Source organism: Amblyomma americanum, chromosome 8 (assembly GCF_052857255.1).
Source record: "Amblyomma americanum isolate KBUSLIRL-KWMA chromosome 8, ASM5285725v1, whole genome shotgun sequence".
Taxonomy (NCBI): domain Eukaryota; kingdom Metazoa; phylum Arthropoda; class Arachnida; order Ixodida; family Ixodidae; genus Amblyomma; species Amblyomma americanum.
This window is the reverse complement of record NC_135504.1, coordinates 24,818,889-24,828,959: the sequence shown is the minus strand read 5'-3', so window position 1 is coordinate 24,828,959 and position 10,071 is coordinate 24,818,889.

The following is a 10,071-nucleotide window of genomic DNA, read 5'->3' as shown; positions in this document are numbered from 1 at the left end:
AGAGAAAATGTTTATTGCATTGAAATCAGCGTGAAATCACGGATTTTTGCTAAGTTGACGACGACGATGACCGGGCAGTGCCACGGAACATGTGCCATGTCACCAAAGCAACAACAACAACAACAACGACGGAGCGTTCAGGCTAGGCGAGCTGCGGACACGCAAGGGACGATTTTGCTAGTATGAGATCAACCGGATTAGTGCCACGTAGAAGACGGTGAAGAGTAGGCAGTGCCACAACAACAACGCAGCGCTTGTGCTGGTGAACAGACAACGCGAATATACAACGGACGATTTTCTCGGGGTTGGTACCCATCGGATTAGCGATTGCGAACTAAAAATCGGCGACTGCAGTAGTACAATTTAAAGAACATTAACAAAAGCGAACAGCTGCCGAGCTAACACCACAGAACATTACGCAGTTTTTTAAAAACAGGTTTTTGAGTTAGAGCGCTTTTTTTCGGCATAGCATTGCCAGCGGTGTAGTGCGTCAGAATACAGTTAAGATGTGCTAACTAGCAGGCTGGTTAACTGGTATTGAGTAGTTAACAGTCTAACTTTTACTTTTAGGCTCCTTAATTACTGAGAGGTTTCGAGAACGCGGTTACCCTCGGTTCTGTGGCCCCACAAATTTTGGCAATATCAACACAAGTTACGTGCACACACTGAAAAGGCTGCTTTGCAAGCTTCTCGAGAGCGCATATATTTTGGCGCGATGTAGCTAAAATTTGTTGGGGCCATTGCGCCGAGGATAATAGCGTTTTCGAAATTATTAGAACTGATAAGCGTATTACTTACCGTGGGCTACACTCCTCTCAGTAAATAAGGAGCCTAACAGTAATAGTTAGAAAATTAACTATTCGATATTAGTTAACCAGCCTGCTAGTTAGCACGTCACAGCCGTATTATGATGCACTACACCACTGACAATGCTATGCCGAAGAAAGCGCTGCTCTACCTCGAAATGCCTATTTTTAAAAATTGTGTAAAGTCTTAGGTGAAAATCCTTACATAGGGGGTGGTTGTATTCTGTGCATTTATCTAAGGCCGTGTTATGTACATTACGTCGTCATAGTGCCGTCATGTCTGAGCTGTAAATCGTACCTCGCACGCAGGCACACATTAAGCGCAGGATGTTGAAATGCCGGTGTCGGCAGGATAATTAACAAATTCTGCCTCTGGCTCCTTGACAGGTGGTCGCAAATTTCTGTCGTACCGCAGGGGTGGCTTTGTCGTCTGAGTATCCACCTGGCATGCGGGAGGTGCGGGGTTCGATCCCCAGTGGCGCCGGGTACTTACAGGTTGTACAATAAGTACAAGCTTTCCCCTGGCCTGGTGTTCAGATTCTTGAGGGTGAAATGCTTGGGAGATGGGTCTTTAACCTCACCTTGAGTAGAACAAAAACCTTGTGCAATGGCGCTCTTTGGCCACAGATGCCGTTGCGCCATAAAAAAATCACCATCATCATTGTTTTTACAAAATTTTTGTCGTAAATTTTGTCGTTTTCATTGTTTAGTGTCATACTTTGCTTTTTTGTGCACTTAATGAGGACATATATTCCCGTTCGGTTCCTTCTATACATATGTTGCCGTATAACCCTAGCAGAAGTGTATTGCGGCCTGTGTAGCTATTAGGTGAAGGATTAACTTTAATATAAAGCCTGGTATAGTCTAACATATAAAAGCATGCGGCATTGGACACCCTAACATGTATGCCTTAAGGTAAGGCGCTTAGTCAGATGAAGACAACCACGGTAAAACCGCCGACAAGCGCTGACAAGTAAAGCGACTAGCCTAATCAGTCCTCCTCGCATTCCACAGACATTCGCTTCTAAGAGTGCGCGCAGACGCAGTGAAAATGGCAGCTATGCGTCAAAACCCACCTCGCCAGGTATTCAAGGTGCGCCTATAGCTTGCAGCGTTGAAGCGGACGCCGGAGGCGAAGGTACGACGCAGGCGAAGGTATGCGTCGTACAGGAGCTCTTCTCGATGGCTTTGCCCGCCTGCGTCGGCGTAGCGCAGTGTAGCGGTAGCCAGAACGATGTGACACCCGAGACTCGCATCCGGATCGCAGTGCGCGTCGCACTGCGCACGTGCACGTGTGCAGCAGGGAACGCATTCCGTCTGTTCAGAACCGGTGCTCGCCCGCCTCCGCATCAACCAACTTTGGATGCTTATGGGTAGCGCAGCAACGTATCCGTTCACCAACGAGAGCTTGTGGCAAGTTAGAACAAGCTTAATGTCATCATCAGTAGTAGCCAGATTAAGCTCTCGGTGCAACAGAGGGCTGCGCGTTGATCTCTATTTTGTCATCTGCATGCTGCAGACAATTCAGTAGAGCCTTTTCGTGACGCTGATGTGAACGCACAATTATAAGCGCAACAGTCATCCTATACACGTACCCAGAGTTACAAACTCCCCAACTGGCATCGGCTTTTCACACCATCCCAGCTGGTGATGAAATTCACCGTATACACTATGACAGGTATAGTCAGTTCCTTGTACTGCGCAAGCAGTGCTACTGCATCCACTTGCCTGAGCCGCCGCGGTGGCTGAGTGGGTATGGCGCTCGGCTGCTGGCCCGAAAGACGCGGGTTCGATCCCGGCCGCGGCGGTGGAATTTCGATGGAGGCGAAATTCTAGAGTCCCGTGTACTGTGCGATGTCAGTGCACGTTAAAAAACCCCAGGTGGTCGAAATTTCCGGAGCCCTTCACTACGGCGTCTCTCATAGCCCGAGTCGCTTTGGGACGTTAAACCCCCATAAACCATAAACTACTCCCCCGCCCTCTTACCTCCCAGCGCATGACGTGACTTGGTGGCTGAAGCCTCGTCGCGCCACATCCAGATGCAGGGCTCAAATGTACACTCCAAACAAGAATTAGCGGGTATGGGAGTAATACAGAAAAGTGATCTGTCCTCTAGTGGAGGGCTCAGGAATAATTTCGACCCAGGTGGTCGAAATTATTCCGGAGCCCTCCACTACGGCACCTCTTCCTTCCTGTCTGCTTTCACTCCCTCCTTTATCCCTTCCCTTACGGCGCGGTTCAGGTGTCCAACGATATATGAGACAGATACTGCGCCATTTCCGTTCCACCAAAAACCAATTATTATTATTATCCTCTAGTGTACTGCGGTTTAGCTGCAGGGTATTCTTTCTAGGTGCTGGAGTGGATTTTTATCACTAGCAATAGGAAATGCTATTATAAGCTACAGGTGTGTATTCCCAACGCAAAGCATAGCTACCTGACACAATTCGCTATGAAAGGAGGATTTTTAAACGTGGAACCGGAGGTCTTGAGGCTAGCAAATAGATGAGATTGAAACCACGGTTAAAATCTTCGTAACTGCTAATACATTCCACGTCGTGAAGTGGGAAGTTGTTTCCGTTCTCAGCTGTAAATATTCTGTATTTTTGGGGATGGAAATCTGCCACAGGATTGGGCACCATATTAGGCCTTTAAGAGAAAGTAGGCTAGCGGAAAGTTACTCCATTTTACTCCAATATAATAATAATAATAATTGGTTTTCGGGGAAAGGAAATGGCGCAGTATCTGTCTCACATATCGGCGGACACCTGAACCGTGCCGTAAGAAAAGGGATAAAACTTCAATATGGGCTAATTCGTGTTTGCAGTGTAGGGTAGGGAATGACGCAAAGCGAGGTGTGCGCGAGGAGGAAAGAGCAAGGTAAAGAGGACACAGCGCGGACAGCGAGGGGCGAGAACGATAAAGGGGGAAAGTTTCCCGGCAGTCTTCCCCTTTCCGGTGCCGCTTCCAGCAAGTCCGGAAGGCGCAGTTTCTACGGAGCCGAGTACTATAATCGACCTTACATTTTTCCACGAGCAAGCGACCAACGCTGTGAAATACGTCAGCTGTCATTTCTCCGAAACCCGACCGCGGCGGCTGCGTTTTTATGGAGGAAAAACGCTAAGGCGCCTGTGTGCTGTGCGATGTCAGCGCACGTTAAAGATCCCCAGGTGGTCGAAATTATTCCGGAGCCCTCCACTACGGCACCTCATTCTTCCTTTCTTCTTTCACTCCCTCCCTTATCTCTTCCCTTACGGCGCGGTTCAGGTGTCCAACGATATATGAGACAGATACTGCGCTATTTCTTTTCCCCAAAAACCAATTATTAATAATAAAAGGTGGTCGAAATTATTCCGGAGCCCTCCACTACGGCACCTCCTTCTTCCTCTCTTCTTTCATTCCCTTCCTATTCCCTTCTCTTATGGCGCGGTTCAGGTGTCCAACGATATATGAGACAGATACTGCGCCATTTCCTTTCCCCAAAAAACCAATTATTATTATTATTATCATTTCTCCGATCTTAAGGCTATGGTCGTGGCGATGAGATCAGATCCTCTGCCAGAAGGACCATTTTACGGATGCACTTAAAAGAAAGCATGCGTCAAATTTAGTAAGTGAAATTACATAAGTAAATACATAATCTTACACGTGTGGAGGCCGGTCATTATTATTTGGCACAGACGACGGCGGAAGCCATTCGGACAAGTCAGCCCTTCGCAAGCAACACTGCGGCGAGTTCTCGTGAACAGGCAATAGGAAAGAGGAATTGAATTGGTGCGAAGTTCAGGTATTTAGGTGCGGAAAAAATTTGAAAGCGAAAAAAACAAGTCATAATTAAGGAAATATTTCATTTAAAAGCATCAAGGAAAAATCACCACTGCTACGGAGGTTCGTCGAATCAGATTGTTTGAACGTTTCGTAATATTTTTTAATTATTTCGCCGCGAATGTGCGTAGGCAGATAAGAACAGAAGCCGGTGCAAACAGTCTTCGCATGTCGCGCTCACATTCGTCAATAGCGTGGCATCATTTTCCCCCTCCTAATCTCTCTAGCTGTTTCGGTTTCTAATTCGCATTTTGTGCAGACACCGTTCTATAAGGCGCCTTCCTTGCAAAGGGTATGGCCACGGAATTTTCACCATCATTATCTTGTTATGTGACGCACTGTTTTGAGCAACAGAAAAAGTTTCCTATGTTTACATGCCTTCCCCGCGCCGGAGTATAGTATACAGTGACGAAATGAATGGAAGTGGCGATGAGGTCATTAGTACTACCTACTCGGCCGCCGCGGTTACTAAGTGGTTATTTTTTTTTTTTTATTCGAGAAGTGTGCCATGAGGCATAAGTTGAAAAAGGAAAGGGGGGAAGGAATGCACGGGATTGAAAGTTAAAAGAAGGAGTGAAGAACCGTTGCGCTGAGGTAGTCGCAGAGGTTGTTAATGAAACGGTTGTCCATTGTCCACTTCACGAAGTCACTTTCGCGGTTCCACCGCAGGCCCACCTCCCTGAGGAGCCGTTTTCTGATAGCAGCCGTCGCTGGGCACGTCCACAAGTGCCGCACATCACAAATGTCCGGTGCAGCGCCACAGTGAGGGCACCTGTCAGGTAGTGGCAGATCTTTGGCACGCCACCGATGACGGACAGATGGTGTCAGAGCCGCCCCTGCCCGAATCCGGCGCACGGATACCTCCTCCTGCCGAGTAAGACTACGGGGGAGAGGGTGCGAACACGGAGGAATTAGAGCGCGTGTTCGCTGGCGCAGAACTTCGGAATCGGAAACGTGGGACAGGAACGGATCTGGGGGAAGAGGGGAAGGTGGCGGATCGTCTAATGTATGAAGATGAGTCATAGCATCCGCTTGAATGTTATGTGGATCCTGGGCATGGCCGCGAATCCAGTGTATGCGCACAGGACATGGATACTTTGCGCAGAGCACATGAATAGATTGTGAAATCTGGAACGTTCGTCGAACAGCCTTCAGCTGTTTAAGGGCGGCGCGGGAGTCGGTGTAAATGTGAACTGTATTGAATGTTGGAACGAGCGGAAGGGAAGCAATGACATTGTAAATGGCTTGAAGTTCCAATGCCAGGGGAGTGCACGTATCCGCAGTATACGTCGCGCGAGAGTTGAGATGCGGATGAGATGGACTATACACAGCAGTAACTCCCCTCTCTGCAGAATGAGATGCATCCGTGTATAATATGCACCCTTCAGGCAGATACGCTGCTGATACCGACGGGGAAACAGTGGGGCGATTGTCAGTGAGCTGGCAATAGGACCACGGTGGAAGTGTCTTTAAACGATGAAGTTTGAGAGACTGTTTGCGAGCTCTATTTGCCACCCGTTGGTCGATGATCTCACTGAGTGTATTAAGTTGGGCGAACTCCTGTAGCACAGGTATGGGTGTTAAACGAGGCAGATATGTTATGACGCGCATAGCCTCACGATTGATAGCTTCAAGGGAGTCCCACTGTCTGCGGGTGAGACGTTGAAATTGAGCCTGATATACTATCCGTGGCTGAAGGATAGAGCGCACAAGCTGGCGGGCCGTATGAGCACGTGCGCCACCAGAGCGCATAGCTATGCGACGAATCAGACCTAGAGTAGCGTGAGCCGATTTACGGGTGGCTGTCAGCCACGGGGTGCCAGTCCCAGATGTATGGAGGAGAAGACCAAGAATACGAACAGTTTCTACCTGAGGAATCAGAGAATTATGTACCGTAAATTTTAAAGGGGGAGCTTTCTTTAAGGCGGCTTTATTTCCAATTCGAATGAAACATGATTTAGTAGGAGAGAGTGTTAGACCCAAAGGTGGGAGGCGAGATGTCAATACATCCAGCGCGTGTTGAAGGACCGACTGATGAATAGACGCATCTGGATGACAGCACCACAAGGTGATATCATCGGCATATGCAAGCACGCGGATAGAAGGGATGGTCTCTAGGGCTCGAACCAGAGGAATTAAAGCCACATAAATAATGTGGGGGCGAGAACGGAGCCCTGCGGCACTCCTCTATTGGAAGTGAAATTACCAAAGGGCTTTCCGTGGACACGCACGCTGAAGGTTCGATTTGCTAAAAAGGCGTGAATGGAGAGAAGGAACCGGTGAGGGAGACCAAGAGTTTGAAGGGAGGCAAGAATGGCAGAGTGAAGGATGTTATCATATGCCTTTGTTATGTCTGTAGCGATTACGGTTCGGACAAGGTGACTCTGTGGAGAGTGGTCAAGCACGTCAGCAGCCAAAGTAGCAAGGCCGTCCTCCGTTCCAATATGTGGGCGGAAACCAATTTGGGAATCTGGGTAACAATCATGGGATTCCAGCCACCATGATAAGCGTGCGGCTAGAATGTTTTCATAAAGTTTGCAGATGGTAGGGGTAAGGGAAATTGGACGAAGGGCCGAGAGAGATACTGGAGGCTGACCTGACTTGGGGATTGGAACCACAATAGAATGCTTCCAGTCTCCCGGCATGATGCCAGAAAGCCACACTTCGTTAAAAGTATCAAGTAGGGTTTCCAAAGCCCTCCCTTCCAAGTTACGGAATAAGGAGTTAGGTATGCCGTCGTGCCCGGGAGTAGTAGTAGTTTTTAAACGGTCAATGGAGGCCAGCAGCTCTGCCATGGTGAGGTCAGAAGTAATCCCATCGGGGGGCTCTGTTACCGATAAGTCAGGTGGAGACGTAGCGGTGCAGTCATGGTTTGGAAAAAATTGACGGGCCGCTTGTTGTGCAAATGTGTCCTCATCCACATTTAGCGCGAGGCGAATGCTCTCTGTGTAATCTGCAACCTGAGAAGGGCGCTCCATGGCGTGAAACACTCTCCAAAGATGTCGATTGCCCTGCGTAGAGGACAGGCGGGCACACCATGCAGCCCAGCGTTGCCTGCCTAGCCGCTTTGCATAGCGCCGCGCCCGTGCGGTAGCGCGGTGAAGAGTAGGAAGAGCCGAAGGGTCATCGGGGTGACGAGTAGCGTAAAGATCCGCCTGGCGACGAAGAGCCCACAGATTCAAGAGATGTATGTCCGGGTTTGGGTCATCTTCATTTACAGTAGTGGTAATAGTGTGAGTAGCGAGAACATCAGATAGAGTAGACAATGCTGAAGAGGGGTTGAATGTAGATAAATGATTGTCTGCGCGTACAGAATCCCATGATGTTATTCGTACAGTGCGGCGTATTTTACGTAGACGCGTAGGCGTGAGGGAGATAAAAATAGGGCTGTGATCGCTACCCCAAGTATCAGAATCAACAGCCCAACGAGGGTTACCGGGGCCTAACCACCAAGTCAAATCAGGTGAATACGGGCCACCTCGTGGGCGGGTAGAAGTATTCGGGTGGTTTAAAAGTTGAAAGGAATGATCTGAAAAGCTCCCTTGGATGTGTGAACCCCTTGAGGAATCCGATGGGTAACCCCACGCAGTGTGTGCGCCGTTGAAGTCACCGCCAACTAGAATAGGGATACCCGAGTTGGTAGAACGTAGAAAACGAACCCATCCCAGATTGGGAGATGCGGAGCCAGGACGACTATAAAAAGAAACTAGAATAAGGGGTGTGCGTGCAGGTTTTACGAGAAGGGCGACAACCTCTTGACGTGTGTTGCACCACCGTGAAAGGTCGAGCGGTGTGTGCGGAACTGAACTGTGAATATAAATTGCAGATTTACCTGGGCTGAGGGAGGAGGCGGTGCAACGGCGATCAGGGATAGATGGTGAATGGTATGCGCAGAAACCTGAAAGGCGTGGGAGTGCATTATGCTCTTGCAGTAGGAACGCCCATGCCCTCAGCTTTCCGTCGCGAAGGCGGATGTTCACTTCAGAGGCCTTATTAGCGAAACCTCGACAGTTCCACTGCACCACCACCGATGATGATGATGATGCGCTATCCATGACGAGGCCGAAGAGCTTCCACGATGAGGGATGTCACCTGCTTCATCAGCGCTAATATCTTGTCCACTGTCGGGGTAGTCACGGCTAACAGGTGGTCGGCACCTGATTGTGGGCCAGTGCTTACCCTAGGTGATTCCTCTGATGATTGCTCCCGAGTTATGAGAATTCTTCGAGAGGATTGAGAACGACGCTGTTCCCGGCGCTGGGTGAGTTCGTCTAGTCGGCGGCGAGCCTCCGCGATTGCATTGTCTAAAGCTGTGTCTTCATCTGTAGTATCCACATGTGATGGATGCACTGGACGTTTGGGCGTACCATTTGATCCGGGAAGGTGAGCCGCTTGTGCATATGTACGCTGGCGAGGAGACGTATGGTGAGCAGCAGGCTCAGATAAAGGAAGTTCAGGGAAGTCGTTGTCGTCACATGCGAGAGCTGCAAAGCGATTACTTGTAGGGACATCCATTTGTGCAGGCGACTTGTGAAACTTCTTCGCTTGCTTCTTCTTTGGACAAGCGGGGGAGCGAATGTCATGGTCCGGCGATTTGCACAGGGCACAATGAGCTGTTGGTTCATTCATGTCGGCCACAGCTGCTGGATTAGGGCAGGTATTTTGCATATGTCCTTCTTTGTGGCAGTGATAGCAAAAAATACGACGAGGTCGGAAGGGCTGTGGTTTGACGATCGCACCGTAGTAAGTAAGGTACTTCGGGAGAGTCAACGGGCCTTGCAGGATGAGCAGGTATGAGCCCCGGCGACCCATAGGCCGTGCTTGCAGTACAACATGAGTTGAGCAGCGAATATTTGCGCGCACCTCCTCGGGAGGGCTCGTGCTGTCGACATGATAAACCATGCAGCGGAGTGTGTCAGGACCAGATGCAAAATATATTTGCACCGGGACATGCTTGCTGTCATCCAGGGGGATCCGCGTAACTGCGCAAAGTTTCTGGGCGTCCATCAAGGATGACAAGTTTACCGTGATGGTGTTCGATGGGCGATGGACGACAAACCCGCAGTAGTTCGAAGAGCCAAGGGCATGGTCAATTGTGGCTTGAACATTCCGGGCAGGGATGGCAGTCATATCAAAGCGCAATGTAGGCTTGATGGTAACGCGGAACGAGTTCGCAGCAGGCGGAAGAGAGCCTTGACTCACGGGAGGCATCTGTGGAGGAGGCTCAGACGCTGGTGACGGCCCTTGGTGGGAATACTGAACTGGCGCGACGGGCACAGTTTCTTGAGGGAGTGCCACGGGCACGGAGGCGGTAGAGCAGTCCATGTCACAGGCCAAAGTCGTAGCATCGGAAGACGGCGCAGGCTGGAGGCCTAGAGGCGCTGACGATTGCGTGGACGTGGAGGCTGCGTCAGGTGGCAACACAGCGGGCATCCGCGTA